A 17064-nucleotide genomic window follows, 5' to 3' on the forward strand; every position below is an offset into this window, starting at 1 on the left:
CACACACACATACAGAGAGATACATACACACACAGAGAGAGATTATATATATATATATCCTAAAAAGTTTAAATATGTTTACTGTCCCTAGGCATAGTGGCACACATGTATAATTTTATCAGTCAGGAGGCTGAGGCAGAAAGATCATTGATTTGAGGCCAGTGTGGGATACATAGAGGGTTCAAGGCCAGCTTGTGCTATGCAGCAAGACTCTGTCTTATAAACAAACAAACAAACAAAAATTAACAAACATCTCCTAGGCGTTATTTTTGTGGGATGTCCTAAACAAGTAGATACAGTTATATGTTCGACCTGCTTTCTTACATCGCATTCTCTTTGTCTTCGCCTTGCTTGATATTAAGGTCAGATGTGCATCTCACACCCTCCCCGTCTCTCGGAGAAGGTAGGCCAGAACCCTTCTGTATTTGTGTGCCAGGGGTGCATGGCCATGACTCACTCACGGAGGTGTTTTCAATGAGAATGTTCTCCATAGGCTCAGATGTTTGAACACTTGGCTACCAGTTGGTGGTGCTGCAAGGGTAGGTTTAGGAGGTGTGACCTTCCTGGAGGAAGTATGTCTCTGGGGCTGAGTTTTGGGGGTTTAAAAGCAATGCATCACGACCAGTTTGGGAGCCCTCAGCTTCCTAGTTCTGCCACCATCATGAATTCTAACCCTCTTGACATAAGCTCCTAAAAACCTCTTCTGTAAGTTCTCTCAGCATGGTGTTTTATGACACCGATAGAAAAGTAACTAATATATAAATCTTGTTATATTGAATCTATGTACTGAAAAACCCATTGGCTTAATACTATCTACATGAAATATTTTAAATATTTATTTAAGCCCAGCATGGTGGCACACACCTTCAATCCCAGTGCTCAGAAGGCAGAGTCGAATTCTGTGAGTTCAAGGCCAGGCTGGTCTGCAAAACAAGTTCCAGGACAGTTTATGTATATAGCTATTTGTCTGCATGTATGTATCAGATCCCATGAGACTGCAGTTATAGACAGTTGTGTAGACAGTATAGACCATATAGGTGCTGGGAATTGAACTGAAGAACTCTGGAAGAATAGTCAGTACTCTTAACCACTGAGCCATCTCCCCAGCCTAGCACTAAATAATTTTTACATTGATCAATGGAATATATTTTTAGTTTCCTAATTCTTTAACATACAAAAGCTCAAACAACGACAAACAAAAGACCCACTGTAACTAATTCCTACAGCGTGTGAACTTTTCGATCCTCATTAGGATGGCCTGAAGACATGGGAGATGTAACCCTTGTTTTTTATTTTATTTTATTATGTGTCTCGTTGTTTTGCCTGCTTGTATGTCTTCAGCACACGCATGCCTTGTGCCCCGAGGACGCTAGAGGAGGGATCAAATCCTCTAGACACAGAGTAAGTCCTTAAAGAGCCAATGCTCAACATTGTAAGACCGGAGAAAACCAATGTTGCAGCCAGGCACCAGTTGAGAAGGGTAGCTTCCTTCTTATTAAAGTTATTTATTAATTTAATGTATGTGTGTGTGGTGGTGGTGGGGGGTGCTTTGTCTGCATGTATGTCTGTGCACCACATATGTGCTTAGTGCAGAGGCTAGAAAAGGGTGTCAGATACCCAGGAAATAGAGCTCTAGACACTTGGAAGCTGCCATGTGGATGCTGGGAACTGAACCTGACACTGAGCCCGGTGAGCCTGACCCCAGCTTGCACCGGCAGCTCTCCTGGTTCTCAAACTGGAAGTACACGTCAGATCTCCATCTTGTGACCGCAGATCTGAGGTCCTCAGGGTCTACAGTCATGTCCGCCAGTTCCTTATAATAAATGTGTGTGTGTGCACATCTAATCTACCTATCTCTCTATCATCTGTGCATCGATCTATCTGCCATCTATCTCAATCTCCTAGTTTTATACCTCTGGAGAATCCTGGCTCATAACGATACTATAATTATAAATAGAAAATTGATCTTTACCAATATAAATCTCATCAGTTCTTCAACGACTATTGATAGCTACATTTAGATATTTTATGTATCAGCTGACAGATTTAAATATGTTTTATTAATAATTATAATTTAACTTATTGGTACATATAGATCACTAAACAAATGAGCATGATGCTATTTTTATGCATTTCTCCTTTATTAAAAAAACCTCATATTTTAAAAAAAAACTAGCAGCGGGGTGATAAGTGGCACATGTCTCTCATCCCAGCGCTCGGGAGGCAGAAGCAGATGGATTTCTGTGCGTTTCAGGACAACAAAGGACACATAGTGAGACCTTGTCTCAAAAAACAAACAAACAAAAATTACATAGTGGTGCATAGCTTTAAGCTCAGCAGGTAGGTGGAGCTCTGTGAATTTGAGGCCAGCCTGGTCTACATAATAAGAGTCTGTCTCACAAACAAACATTCCAAATACGGCTGTGAGGCTTACTACATACCAACAGAGGTGGCAGCGGGCAGATGTGACAGATGCTCCTGGCAACATGAGGGGCAGGCACCACTCACTGTTCCTCCACTGTGCTTGCTTGCAGAACAGCAGAAACGGGAGCAACAGGGCCAACTTTAAAGTATTTGCTTCTTGTTTTATTCTTTTAATTTTCTTTCCAGTTCTAAGTCTTACCCTGTTCTAAGCTCTGTTCTCTAGCCTATCTTCCTGCCGTCATGTGACTCTAGAACTGACCGATACACTCCCACGGGCGTCGTCTGTCTGGAATCTGTATGAAAGCACAGTAGTACTAGGTAGCTAAACATGGGTTAATAGAGGCCATTAGGGATGAACCCTGCCCCCCTCAGCATCAGCTTTAGACTCCATTTCCTGTTTCCCTGGCACAATGGAAACACAGGACTGGATGGGGTAGCTCCAGCCCAGCACTCACGTCAGGTGGCTCACAACCGGGGTAGCTCCAGCCCAGCACTCATGTCAGGTGGCTCACAACCGGGGTAGCTCCAGCCCAGCACTCACGTCAGGTGGCTCACAACCGGGGTAGCTCCAGCCCAGCACTCATGTCAGGTGGCTCACAACCGGGGTAGCTCCAGCCCAGCACTCACGTCAGGTGGCTCACAACCGGGGTAGCTCCAGCCCAGCACTCACGTCAGGTGGCTCACAACCGGGGTAGCTCCAGCCCAGCACTCATGTCAGGTGGCTCACAACCGGGGTAGCTCCAGCCCAGCACTCACGTCAGGTGGCTCACAACCGGGGTAGCTGCAGCCCAGCACTCACGTCAGGTGGCTCACAACTGGGGTAGCTCCAGCCCAGCACTCACGTCAGGTGGCTCACAACCGGGGTAGCTCCAGCCCAGCACTCACGTCAGGTGGCTCACAACCGGGGTAGCTGCAGCCCAGCACTCACGTCAGGTGGCTCACAACCGGGGTAGCTCCAGCCCAGCACTCACGTCAGGTGGCTCACAACCGGGGTAGCTCCAGCCCAGCACTCACGTCAGGTGGCTCACAACCGGGGTAGCTCCAGCCCAGCACTCATGTCAGGTGGCTCACAACCGGGGTAGCTCCAGCCCAGCACTCACGTCAGGTGGCTCACAACTGGGGTAGCTCCAGCTCTGGGGAATCTGATGTCCTCTTCTGGCTTCCATGGGTACCTTCACTTATGTGCACATACCTACACACAGGCACATAATTCAAAAATAAGTCTTTCTTTTTTCTTTTAAAGCCAGATATGGTGGCACACACCTTTAATACAAGCACTTGGAAAGCAGAGGCAGGCAGATTTCTGAGTTCAAAGCCAGCCAGAACTAGACCCTGTCTTTTAAAAAGAAAAAAAGAAAAAAGCTGATGTGTTGATGCACACCTTTAATCTCAGCATTCAAGAGGCAGAGGCAGGTGAATCCAGGCCAGCTTGGCCTACAAAGCAAGTCCAGTACCACCAGGGCTACACAGGAAAAACCCTGTCTCAAAAAAAAAAAAGTTAATCCAGCTGGGTCTATCAACTACCTGGCCTGGAATCTACCTCAAAGGACATTTGATTCCCCTGAAAGCTAATAAGAGTGAGGAATAATTATCTCTTTTCTGAGGAAAAGTACTTGTCCTCCTGTAGAAGCCTACCCCTGTGCAGCTGCTCACAGAGCCTCCATGCTTTTTTGAGCTGCTGCTGCTGCTGCTTCTTCTTCTTCTTCTTCTTCTTCTTCTTCTTCTTCTTCTTCTTCTTCTTCTTCTTCTTCTTCCTCTTCCTCCTCCTCCTCCTCCTCCTCTTCCTCCTCTTCCTCCTCCTCCTCCCCTTCCTCCTCCTCCTCCTCTCCTTCCTCCTTCTTTCAAATCTTTCTTTTATACCTGCTTTCCCATGTTGTGGGTGTTCTCTCTTTCTCTGAAACCTTGCCCCTTCTTGGCAACCTCCATTGCAAAAGAAATGTTTCTCTGCCTCTCTCTCCCTCCCTGCCTCCCTCCCTCCCTCTCCCTCCTCCCAGCCACTACTTGTTAGTTTTTTTCTCTCAAGCTCTAATAAAATTGTCCTTGAGTTTCATTTCTAAATTTTTAAGTTGTGTACACCTTTTAATCTGTGTGTGAGAGAGCGTGTGTGCAACACACACACACACTCATCACAAATACAGGTGTGGATGTCAAAGGACAACATTGGAGTCAGTTGTCTCCTTCCACTATTCAGATTCTGGGACTCAAACTCAGGCTGTCATGTCTGCACACAGTGCACCTTACCAAACAACCTTTCTCCTAGTCCATCTTTTTGGTTTTAAGAAATAGAAACAGCTCAAGTTCAATTAAGGAACTAACTACAAGGATGAAGCCAAGACCATGCCTCAAGATGTCTGTCTCTGTCTCTGTCTGTCTGTCTGTCTGTCTGTCTCTCTCTCTCTCTCTCTCTCTCTGTCTCTCTCTCTCTCCATATTTTATGTATATTTTATATTTCCCACAGTCTACATGGTGGAAAATATGCTACATAAACTTTATTTTTAAAAATAGATCTAGTATTAGTGATCTCTTCCTAAAGACCAAATCCCTTTCTTCCCTGCTAGGCAAATGGCAGGAACTCTATCCAATTTGAAGGTTAGAGTCACAATATATAACCGTACCTTCTCGGAGGCCACTGTATATGGATCAGAGAAAGGAAAGTGGGTCGTCTGTAGACCTTCCTTCTCCCACCGGGAAACCAATGTTGAGCAGGAACCTTCCAGCAATCACGCCGGGTAAAAGCAGGTGAGTGCTATTAAGGCCTATTTAATAAAGGGGGAAATTTTGAGTCAATTGGACCTTTGTGGATCCCTTCAATTCATACAATATGTATGTTTTTTTAAAAATATAACTACTTATTAGGGCCATTCACACACAAAGAGGCTTGATTGTGGAAACTTACTCTTTGAGTTTTTGTCCAATGTCAGATGCAAATGTACATTGGCTCTGCAGTTCAGCTTTGCAGAGACTCAGCTCCGTTGCTGGCATGCCTGAAATGTCAGGGATGTGCCAGCATCGACTCAGTTTCCCTCCTGTAAACCGGGGGTGGAGTGGGAGGGGGCACTTAAGCACCAAAGAATTCATAAGGGAGGAACTGAACACATATAAGCTAATTCTGCAATAGGAAATAAAAAGATTACCTGACACAAAGCTGCCTGGGGACACCTGAAACATTGTGTTTCTGCGCATTACAATATCAGGACTGCCAGCTGTTATCCGAGCCGGTCTTAAACTCTAGTTTAATATGTGCTTATACCTTTGGCTAAACAAATCTTGGTAAGTAAATGCTATCTGTCTTGGTGTATTTTCTTTCATTTTCATTTGTTCATTTGCTTTTTCCTCCTGTTTTTGTTTTGAGACAAGGTCTCATACAACTAAGGCTGGCCTTGAACTCCTGGTTCTGTTGGTCCCACTTCCTGAGTCCTGGGATTACACGCTGTCTGTCCGTTTGTTATGAGGCTTATAGCCTGGCTGCCCTGGAACTCACTGTGTAGATCAGGCTGGTCTCCAAATTATGGTGACTCTGCTGTTGTGTATCAGTTTCCTCTGAGACTGAAACATTCGGTCATGCAGCCATATCTAACGGGAACAGCAAAAGTCATAAAGCCAGCACAGCGGCGTGACAAAGGTCTAGCGAAGCTGAGCCGTGTGATGCAATCGCCTTCACTTTAGGTCTTGATCTCCATGTGTTGCATGCTTGGGGGGCTTTTAAGATTTGTACAACTTGGAATATTGGATTGGTGGGAATTTCTTAAGAGTCATTTATGCCTTCCCCCAGAAGTATTGCTTCTAAGCTTCCCCCAGGAAAGCCCTGAGCATCCTGACCCTCCTGCCTTTAGGGAGATACCCTTATCTGGTCCTACCTGGAGGTGACTCAGGTAAAGATGTCAGAGACTTCCTTCTGAGGCTCTGACTCCAAGATACCCTTGGAGCATCTGCCCCTGCACTTACTCAGGAATGAGATAACCAGAACAAAGTAAACTTTAAAAAAGTAAACAAGATTTAACGGGTTAGAGAAGTTGGCAGCAAATCGAATTAAAAGCCTCTTCCTACAACTGATAGACAAAGAATGATGTGTACAAATCATAAAAGAATGAAGTATTGAGACTGCTCTTTCTTAGAAAAAGTTAACTCACACAGGGCCACTGTGGTGTCGTGTGACCAAGGAATAGAGAATATCAAGATTATACATATAAATAAACTCTATAAATATATAAATAAATAAACTGTGTGATGGCAGAAATTGAATAATCTCTGCAGCAGCTTTAGCCTGAAGAGTTTCTTGGGCCTAATGACAGTTAGCCCTCTGACTACTAAAAGTCACTGATACACTGCTGGGGACATGACAATCTGCCCAGGCTGGCTTGAAGATTTTCTTTCTGTCAGTCCACTGCCCTTGAAACAGCAAGCGCCACCAGCCTGAGAACAGGCTGCCATACTTTGGAAAAATAATGCCCTCGAAGCTACAAGGTTGTTAAAAGTTGGGTTGTGGGGTTGATGAGGGAAAATAATTCTGGCATGCTTTACCAATGATGGCTAAAGTTAAGACCAAGAGGAAGTTAAAAACATATGTTTGGGGACAAAAATGATATGACCTATGTTTTTCACAGCATGCATCTATCCCTGCCTCCTGAGTTCTGTATAAATAAAGGAGCATTCTGACTGCCGGTCAGTCAGGCTGTAAACTCCTCCTGATCCCCTGCCTGACTCACTCCTCTCACCACCCTGGCATCCACCCTGCTGCAGGCCTTGTTCTTCACCTGGGGCTGGACCCCAGCAGTCTATAAAAAAATATCTTTTTTAAGCCAGGCATGGTGGCGCACGCCTTTAATCCCAGCACTCAGGGAGCAGAGGCAGGTGGATCACTGTGAGTTTGAGGCCAGCCTGGTGTACAAAGCGAGTCCAGGACAGTCAAGGCTACACAGAGAAACCCTGTCTCAAAAAAACGAGAGAGAGAGAGAGAGAGAGAGAGAGAGAGAGAGAGAGAGAGAGAGAGATCTTCTTTTATAAACTATTCTTATAATTCAGAGTATGCCTGGTAGCCTAGGACCCTCACTGTGTACACACACACACACACACACACACACACACACACACACACACACACACCTCCAAACAATGTACTTAGCAACCTAGAACCTCTCCCCACCACCATGACCACTGCATTGAGCTACATGTATACTCTGCTCTGAACAAAAGAGGCTTTGGGAAGATGAACAAAGTGCTGGGATTAATGGTGTGCGCCACCATGCCCAGCCTACTTAAGGGTTTTTAATTTTATTATTTTATGTGTATGAATGTTTGCCTTCGTGGAGGTGTGTGCACAATGTGCTTGGTGCTCACTGAGGCCAGAAGAAATGTTTAATTCAGCTGGGCATGGTGGCGCACACCTTTCATCCCAGCACTGGGGAGGCGGAGGCAGGTGGATCTCTGTGAGCTTGAGGCCAGCCTGGCCTACATAGTGAGTTCCAGAACAGTCAGGGCTACACAGAAAGACCTTGTTTTTTGTTTGTTTGTTTTTAAAGAGGAGGAAGAAGGAGGGCTGGGGATATAGCTCAGTGGTGGAGCACTTGCCCAGAGTGCAGGAGCCCCCGGTTCAGGCCCCAATACTATGCCCCCAATAGATATTAGCCAATTTTTAAAGTAAAATATAGTAGTTCGTAGATTGGTTGGATATGGAATAATGGTTAAAAGAAGATACCTAGGTCTGAATGGATCTGTGTGAGTAGATGTCAAAAATATAACTTCAATGGGAAGAGGAGAAGCTGGGATGTCTGGCTGTGTTAGTCAGGGTGCTCCAGAGGAACAGAGCTGAGAATATGCGGATGGGATTTATTTGAATAATTTAAGCCAGGCGTGGTGGAGCACGCCTTTAATCCCAGCGCTCGGGAGGCAGAGGCTGGTGGATCGCTGTGAGTTTGAGGCCAGCCTGATCTACAAAGCGAGTCCAGGACAGCCAAGGATACACAGAGAGACACTGTCTCAAAAAACCAAAACAAAAAAAAAAAAAAAAAAGAAAGAAAGAAAGAAAGAAAAAGAAAAGAAAAAAGAATAACTTACAGGCCAGGGTTCAGCGAGGCTAACAATGGCTGTCTACCAATACAAGGTCCAAGAATTCTGTAGTTGTTCAGTCCTGGAGGCTGGATGTCTCAGTCTTTTGTATGCACCAGAGTCCCAAAGATGTAGGCTCTAATGTCATTGAGGGAATGGATTCGCCAGTGAGAGCTAGAACAAGGAGACAGAGAGAAAGAGAGAGCTTCTTTCTTCCATGTCCTGTGTAGACGCTGCCAGCAGAAGGTGTGACCCAGACTAAAGGGTTCTTTTCCTACCTCAAAAGATCTGGATTAAAAATGGGTCTTCCCACTTCAAATTGTTTAATTAAGAAAAAAATCTCAAAAAAAAAAAAAAAAAGAAAAGAAAAAGAAAAAATCTCTCTGCTGCGTGTGGTGTGGAAAGCTTTTAATCCCAGTACTCAGGAGGAAGAGGCAGTCGGTTCTACAGAGCCAGTTCCAGGACAGCCAGGGATACACAAAGAAAGCCTGTCTCAAGAACAAAACAACAACAACAACAAAATCCCTCACAGGTGTACTCAGTCTCTTGAATTTTATAGTTCATTCCAGATTTAGTCAAGGTGACAATTTCAAATCGCCATTACAATAATCTATTAAATCATCACTGTAACTTGGAAAGGTTTGGAACTTTGTAAGTTTCAATATTTTACATGTAATATTCCTATATAACTTGTTACACTATGTTTCCACATAAGCATGAAATAATCAGCTGGAAAGATGTCATTGTGTGACCAGCAGGAGCCTGGGCCTTGTCAGATACTCTTCCCAGGAAGTTCAGGCCCAAACCAGAAGGTCCCCAAACCAGAAGTGCACGCTCCTCTACCAGGGCCATGTTGGTTTCTGGGCCAAAAAAGAAAAAAAGGTGAATCTTGGGGTCAGAGGACCTCAGGGCTCCAAATCCTCAACCAGGCAGCAGCAAGGGCCCAGCCTGACTCAGAGCGAGAACAGGCGGGAACAGAGACTCAGAGCTCCAAAACTGAGAGGCCAACGGCGGGAGTCCGGTTCGCTTCAGATGGACAGAATAGCGCTGCTTTGAGAACAGCCGGCTGCTCGCCCTCAAAGATGGGCTCTGCAGTGGGCAGAGCAGCACCGATCCGTGCTGACAGTGAGTGGTGGAAGCTCGCAGCAGCCTGTAGCACATGGCTGCCTGACAGGCAGTCAAGCCTTGGTGGGGGGGGGGGGGCAGGGAGGACGTTCAGTGGCGACTTCTTTAGGGAGGAGGGGAGTCGCAGAGGGTCTTTGGTGAAATAGATGGTGGTGGCCCCTTTATTTCATATAAAGCACGAACTTATAAACCTTGGGCAGTGGGAGGGGTTTGGGGGGTGAACGTGTTTGATTGGCTGGGGCTAGGAGCGCCAGGGACACTTCACTCACACGCAGCAGCACAGCCCGATCATAAGAAGGGGATCACGGCACTTAATCCTCCTTGGGCAGTGTGGGTGAGGGAGGAACGCCAGGTACAGTTAGAGGTAGGAAAAAAAGGTCATTGGTTGAAAGCTAAGGTACCAAGACATCTCATGAGCATGGGAGAGGATATTTCCAGGAACCCCCTGGTGCACACAGAACGGGTTTCCTATCAGGAAAGGGCTGGGTCTGTAATCTCGCTGAGGCCTATATGACACCCCTTAGAGGATCTGGGGTTTCCCTAGATCAGACAGAGAAGAGGGAACCCAGCTGAGGAAGGGAACCCATCCTTTTAGCACTGAGCTTAACTATCTTATGGGCAAGGGCTATCTGGTAACACCCCAGACTTCAACCGTAGCAGCAAGGCCCAACAGAAAGATGTCTGCTTTGGTAGCCCACTTCCGAGATGACTTGTAGCATCCCTGCTGGCTAGTCTTCACCTTGACCTTGGCCTTAAGTTATGACTCGCTTTTAATGAATAGAACCAACGGGTTGTCACTTCCAAGATTGGGTATAAATAACTGCGACTTGGCTGCTGTTGGTCTCCGACATCTAGCTCTGACAGAACGAAATAAGCGTTGCAAGCCGCTTTATGAAGACCCTCGCTACGCGGAGCGAAGAACCGAGGCTGACCTCTATCCGAGACTGAATGAGCTACTAAAGCCTTGGGCTGCGGCTCACAGAGACCTGAATCCCGCAACGATTGCTGAGGTGACTGACCTCAACTCCATCCACACGTTGGCAGCAGCCTTGGAAGAGCCTGAGCTGGAGAGCCATCCACTGTCACAAAGACTCCTGATGCCCTGGTGAGACAGCAGCCAAGCCGAGCCACCGACTTGGGAGTAAGATGCTATGCAGCAATAGGCATTAATTTCCTGAGTTACAAAAGTTAGTCTGGCTTAGACTAGGAGGCGCAGGAAAAAATGGGCTTGAAGAAAAATCAGAGGCGAAACTTGAAAATGACCTCTGTAATTGCATAAAATTGGGGCCATCGTGGAGAAGGGAGGGGTTCATGAGGCCCCTCTCCTCTCTGAAGACTCCCCCCCCACACACGAGACACACACACACACACACACACACACACAACACACAAACATCTGAAGTGATTTGTTCATCTCATTGATGAACTGATTTTGAATAGATATGTAATTTTACACCTCAACAATGCTTTGAAAAACTAACACTTATCAAAATATGGGTCTCCGTTATCATTTCTAACCCCATTAATCCTTCTACAAATTTAGCTATGTTATTTCCAAGACTGAAGCAGAGAGCACACGCACAGGTGATTCGCAATTACAGGTCATCTCATTTGAATTAGGGTAATTGCTTTTCAGAAAGACAGATTGGACTGGCGATTTAGTGTAGAGCCAGGAACCTCAGGTCGGGGAGAAGAGGACAGGGTTGCTGACGGTGACCTTCTGACATCACTTGGCTGTGGAAAGAGGGATGCCTTGCTCTGGTGTGGATGTCAGCTAACTTGGAGGGTTTCTGAGTCTGAACTTTAAGCAGAGAGCTTGCATCTTTGAAAGCTTCGTCCGTTATGCTCTGGATATCCAGGTGCAGAGGGTCTGGCCCAGGGTGGATACAGAGACGCACTTGTATGGGTGCCAGGAATTGCAGGAGCACCCACAAATGTTGGCACTTCCAGAATGACCAGTACTTTTCTTATTGCTATTATCAAATACCGGAGAAAAGCAACTGAGCGGAGGTTATTTTGCCTCACAGTGCAAGGGGATATAGTCCTCCTTGGCAAGCAGTGTTCCATGCAGCTGCAGCCTGGAAGCAGGAGCCCAGGCCAGCAGTCAGCTCACTTCCTACTTCTCCTTCACGCCAGGCTGCCAGCCCAGGAGATGGTGTCACCTGTACTCAGGCTGCGTCTTCCCCCATGCAGTTAAACCTTTCTGGAAACACCCCCAGGTCACGTAGGTGTGTCTTCACAGGGACTCTAGGGCCTATCAAATCAACCCTAAACAGTAACCCACACAGCTGCTATACAGGCAGAATTTTGTCTTTAAAAGTATGTGAACTGAAGAGTTGGCCCAGCGAGAGCATTTGTTGCTCCTGCAGTGGCCCCAGGGTCAATCCCTAGCGCTCACATAGTGGCTCACAATTGTTTGTGACTCCAACACTAGGAAATTCTACACTTTTGTTTTCTTTTGGTTTTTTTTGGTTTTGTTTTTTTTTTGTTGTTGTTGTTGTTGTTTGTTGTTTGTTTTTTTTTTTTGAGGCAGAGTTTCTCTGTGTAGCCCTGACTGTCCTGGAATTCACTCTGTAGACCAGGCTGGCCTCAAACTAGAGATCCAACTGCCTCTGCCTCTTGAATGCTGTGATTAAAGGTGTGCGCCACCACGGCCCGGCAAGATTTGTTGTTGTTGTTGTTGTTGTTTTTTTTTTTTTTTTTTTTTTACTATGACTTTGCTGCTGAAGGCTCATGTGGACCAGAATCCTGCAAACCTAGAAATGCTGCTGACCAGCTCTAGTCCAGTTGCAGGTGTAGTTGCCTATGAATGCCAGAAGAGGGTGCCAGATTCACTGGAGCTGGAGTTTCTAGCAGTTACAAACGACCAACTTGGGTGCTGGGAACCAAACCCAAACCCTCTGAAAGAGCATCAGGCACTTAACCACTGAGCCGTATCTCCACCCTCCTGGTTTTGTTTTTTGAGTCCGGGTTCACCCTGAAGCCCAAGCTGGACCATGACGCAATCCTGCTGCCTGCCTCAGCCTCCTGGGCATTGGAATAACAGACAAGACCCATATGTCAGTCTTGCTGTTTACAAATTGAATTTTTTTATATCTAATTTTTAAAACGTTCATAACCTAAAATCCTGGAGATGATCTTCTCTTCAATTTTCAATATAATTGAATTTTTATACATTATCTCCAATTTTTAACTTTTTTATTTTATAGTTGTCTTAGTCTACCTGAAATTCACTTTTGGCTTTTGTATGAAAGGCTTCTGTAGAGCAGGCTGGCCTTGAACTCACAGAGATCCACCTGCCTCTGCCTCTGCCTCTGAATGCCACCAGGTTGGGGTGAGGGTGGTGGGTAACACACAACTCACTGGTTGAGTGCTTGCCTAACAAGCTTATGACCATCAAGGTTCAATACCCAGTGCTGCAAAACAAAAACAGGAAACAAAACAACCCTCAAACCATCACTCGTAATTTCTTGATGGCTCATCTCAGGGTCCTAAGGTTCCCTGGCCAGTAGAACCTCACTCCTCAGTGAGCATTAGACATAATTCTTGGTGAGGTATTTGGAGGTACCCCAAGAAGCTGAAATCTTGGCAGATGTAGAATAGTGGGCCGTGTAATGGCTGGGTCCCCAGGGCCCTTAAGAGGAGAAGGCAAAGTAGAGCAGCCCTTCCCCCCACCCAATGGCAAAAACCCTGAGGCTGCCCAGCCCAGGTGGAAAGAGCCCTCCACCTCCCACTTTTGAGCATCAGCCACCAAGAAGTTGTAGATGATGGAGTGCACCATCCAGCAGACAAGAACACGGGTCAGGACCCTGGGGATGACAAAAATGGTCCCAGAGATGAACACCAGTTGAAACTTGGAGTTCTTGTAGTATGCTTGGCTCCAGCAAGGTAGACCAGTAGGCCAAGCAGGAAAGGGAAGAGAAAGATGACCCAGAGAGTTTCTGGAGCCTGTAGGTCCTGGAGAAGTGCTGGAAGAGAGTCATACACCTTGTACTGCATCTGGCCAGCACTCTGCACCACACAGAACAGCTGCAGCCCCTCCCACACCATCTGAGCCACAACAACGCTGTTACTGATGAAGTGGATCACCTTCCACATGTGCAGGGCACAGGACACCAAGGCATTGACCCAGACAAGCAGGATCAGGACAGCCCTAAGATTTGCTGATGAGGTTGAGGGGGCTGCAGAAGTGCAGAGAATCCTACGTCGAATGTCCAGTCAGAGAAAATTTTAACACAGATTGGATATTATGTGATTTTTTTCATTAAGTGTGTCATTGCCACTGTAATTATATTTTTAAATATCCTTTTAAATAATAAAGTATTTAAAAGTAGAATGACACTAGTGTGTGAGAGTCACTTTAAACCCCCCAAGCCAAACTGAAAGGGAGATTAGAAATAGAAAGGTAAAATGCGCCAGGTGTGTAATTCCAGTTCTGAAGAGGCAGAGGGAGACTGGAAGTTATAAATATAGGACTAGCCTGGGCTACATAGTAGTGAAACTGGGACCAGCCTGAGTTATATTGTGAATTTGGAGCCAGCCTAAGTCATATAGTGAATTTGGGGCCAGCCTGGGTCATGTAGTGAATTTGGGGCCAGCCTGGGTCATGGAGTAAATCTGGGGCCAGCCTGGGTCATGTGGTGAATTTGGGGCCAGCCTGGGTCATGTAGTGAATTTGGGGCCAGCCTGGGTCATGTAGTGAATTTGGGGCCAGCCTGGGTCATGTAGTGAATTTGGGGCCAGCCTGGGTCATGTAGTGAATTTGGGGCCAGCCTGGGTCATGTAGTGAATTTGGGGCCAGCCTGGGTCATATAGTGATTTTGGGGCCAGCCTGATGATGGAAGGTTATGGGTCCATTAGGGTTTCACCTTACAATATGTAAAAGCGAGGGTCAGGAGGCATGGTTCAGTCACCAAGAGCACTTGCTGCTCTCCAAGAGGACTTGGGTTGAGTTCCCAGTACCCATATGGTATCTTACCACCCTCTGCTCTCTACTTCCTGGGTTCCGATGCTCAGGCACTGCACATAGGTGGAGCTGCCATACACAGAAAAGTTGCAGTTATATTTTTAAGTTGTTAAAAATGAAAAAGATGACATGCTATGCAATGTGGCATGTTACTAGGGCTTATTTTTTCTGTTTAAGACAGCTTGTAGGTATTTTGTTCTACCCAACACAAGCTCATGATAAATGTGGTCTAGGCCGGCCTAGAACTCTGGCTTCTCCTGTCTCAGCATCCTGGGGGCTAAGACTAAAAGGTGTGTTCTACCACCCCTGGATCATTTTGTTTTCTTTTTATCTAAATCAGGTTTTTAGTTTGTCTCTAAAGGGACTACTGGGCTCCTGGGAATCATTCAGTACACTAACCTTTTCTTCAGATGCCCTAAGAATGCCCAAGAAATTTATAGTGGACAAGTTTGTGCCTACAAAGCACAAAGTGGGGTGGGGGTGGGGGAGGGGAGTCACCTAGGAACAGAGAGAGTTGGGAAGGTCCAATTCGGATGATCTCATCTTCAAGTGAACACTCTGACCAGAATTACTCTATTATGTTTAATTTCTTTATTTTGCATGAGTGTGTGTGTGAGTGGAGAAGGACTGTGAGTCACAGAACAGGTAGAGGTCAGAAGACGACTTCCCTTCCACCATGTGGTGGGTCCCAGAGACGCCACGGTGGCCAGTGCCCTTCCCCGCTGAGTCCACGAGCTGTGCAGCTTTTTAGGTGTTATGTTGATGCTGTACGTTTTCCTCCTTGCCTCACATTGTTTAGACTTGGTCCAAACTGGAAAAGAAACAAATCCCTTTTGAAATTAGCCCGAGCAGAGCTGGTTATACCGGTGGCCACCTGTAATCCCAGCACTTGGGAGGTAGGAGGGTCAGGAGTTCAAGGCCACCCTAGAGACATAGCTAGTTCAAGGCCAGCACAAGGGCCATGGTCAGTCTCCTAGAAGTCTCGTGAAAAAGTAGGCTAGGTGGACGTAGAAGTAGAGACAGGTGAGCACGGGGGTTCACTAGCTTTTCTTGGCCTAACTTAACCAGTGACCTCCTGGCCACTGGGAGCACCTCTCAAAACATAAGATGGATGGCCATGGGGGTTGGTCTGATGGATTTTGATGCTAGCTACTGCTTGCTGTCACTGTGACCCACCTTTTGGCCATCACCTGGGCAGGGCAAATGAGATAGGTGTGGCTAAGGTTCCCAGGCTTAGAGAGACAGAGAGAATCCTTGGAAGACGAAGGAAGAAGAGGAAGGAGAAGACCTGGAGGAGAGGAGAGGAGAGGAAGGCCGCCATGGGTTAGATGGAGGAGAAGCACATGGCTGGCGTGGGTGGAGGATTCGGCCCAGATGAAGAACATTAGCAAATATTTGGGTTTATGGATGGGAGGTAACGTGATAGAAATTGGTAGAAGCAGATGGGTGAGATTGCAACTATAGGAAGTAGTTTAGAGGATTAATGTCTGCCCTGGCCCAGGTTAACAAAGGCTATTTTAAAATATAACAGGTGTCTGTGTCTTGATTGATTGCTAGCAGCTTTTACTGAAGTAATAATAATTATTAGCCAGATAAATAAAAAAAACAACAATTCCCCCCATAGGCTCATATAGTTGAATACTTTGTTTCCAGTTGGTGGACCCTTTGGGAAGGTTTAGGAGTTGTGGTCCTGCCTGAGGAGGTATGCTACTGGGCAAGCTTTGAGGTTAGATCTCTCTGCTTTGTTTGTGGGATTGAGATGTAAACTCTCAACTGCTGTTCCAGTGTCATGCCTGCCTGTTGCCTTGCTTCCTGCAACAATGCTCACAGACTAGCTATCCCTCTGAAACTGAAAGCCCCAAATAAACTCATTTTTTATATGTTGTCCTGGTCACAGTGTCTTATTGCAGCAATAGAAAAGTAACTAAGACAATGGCTTTCAGGACCCTAGGTTGTTCTCTGGACTACAGACAGACAGAGGGATGAATAGACAGACATATACAGCAAAGGTGGGGTGTGTTAAGAAAGAGCTAGCTATGGTAGCACATGCCAGAAATCCCATCACTGTTTAGGGTCAACCTGGAATACACAGTGAGTTCTAGGCCAGCTAGGACTATGTAGTGAGACCTGGTTTAGTAGCGCTTGCCTTTAGCTCCAGCACTCAGGAGGAAGAGGCAAGGAGACGTCTGTGAGGTCAAGGCCAGCCTGCTCTATATAGCATGTCCCAGGCCAACCAGGGCTCCATAGTTAGATCTCAAAACCAAAATAAGTAAAATAAAATAAAAAGAAAAGAGAGCAAGGGAATAAATGTCGCCCTTTGCCCTTCCTTGCTTGATTCAGGGCTCACTCTGGGTCAGCAGTGCGGAGTTAGGTTTATTGCCTTTTCTCTCTCATGTTTATTCGTTTGGCCCTGCTACGAACAGAGAGAGGGTCACAGAGCTCCTCCTCTCGCTGTTCTGCTCCTGTGTCTATTACTTCAGCTAAGACTCATGTCCCTGATTGTC

The 17064-nt window shown here is 46.2% G+C and overlaps 1 pseudogene across 1 annotated transcript; it reads right to left on the bottom strand.

Annotated features, from left to right (window-relative positions):
- Positions 1 to 13117: 13117 nt before the first annotated feature.
- On the bottom strand, positions 13118 to 15747 carry LOC311593281 (claudin-6-like; annotated as a pseudogene). Its single transcript has 2 exons — positions 15737 to 15747; positions 13118 to 13795 (listed from the first exon to the last, which is right to left on the bottom strand). The product of its transcript is annotated as a claudin-6-like (transcript).
- Positions 15748 to 17064: the final 1317 nt, after the last annotated feature.

This window comes from Acomys minous (assembly GCF_964271855.1).
Source record: "Acomys minous genome assembly, chromosome: 3".
Lineage (NCBI taxonomy): Eukaryota > Metazoa > Chordata > Mammalia > Rodentia > Muridae > Acomys > Acomys minous.